Here is a 439-nt window from a genome sequence, read left to right as displayed (position 1 = left end):
CCCCCGCCCGCCCCCTCCCCACAACTGCAAATAACTCAGCGATAACAGATTTTTTTCCACCAACTGCAGGAGATAGTGCTAATCTTTTAATAAAAGATCCCATTACAATGGGATCTGTCTGGACAGACTATAATAGATCCAGAAATACAGCCGTGCTAATATTAGAAGACAGTTGTTTGGGTGCCTCAGACCGGGCCCTGGTCCTGCTTTGAAAGTGGGCATGAATCACAATGTCCCTCCGTACCACCTGCGGTCACACGCATTAAGAAGCAGACTGGTAAATGATTGACCTCGCTGCATATTATTTTTTGGTGGTGGTGGTGGTGGTGGTGTTATTATGATGATCATCGTCCTGAGCAGCGCCCGGGCATTTTGAGCACTTCAGAAGCTCCGGGACTCCGCATCCTTTTTAATCTTTTCCCAAATTGGTGCCACTCTC

Source organism: Egretta garzetta, unplaced genomic scaffold, assembly GCF_000687185.1.
Source record: "Egretta garzetta isolate BGI_Z169 unplaced genomic scaffold, ASM68718v1 scaffold471, whole genome shotgun sequence".
NCBI classification, from domain to species: domain Eukaryota; kingdom Metazoa; phylum Chordata; class Aves; order Pelecaniformes; family Ardeidae; genus Egretta; species Egretta garzetta.
The sequence above is the reverse complement of the archived record's forward strand: the minus strand, read 5'-3'. Positions refer to the sequence as shown.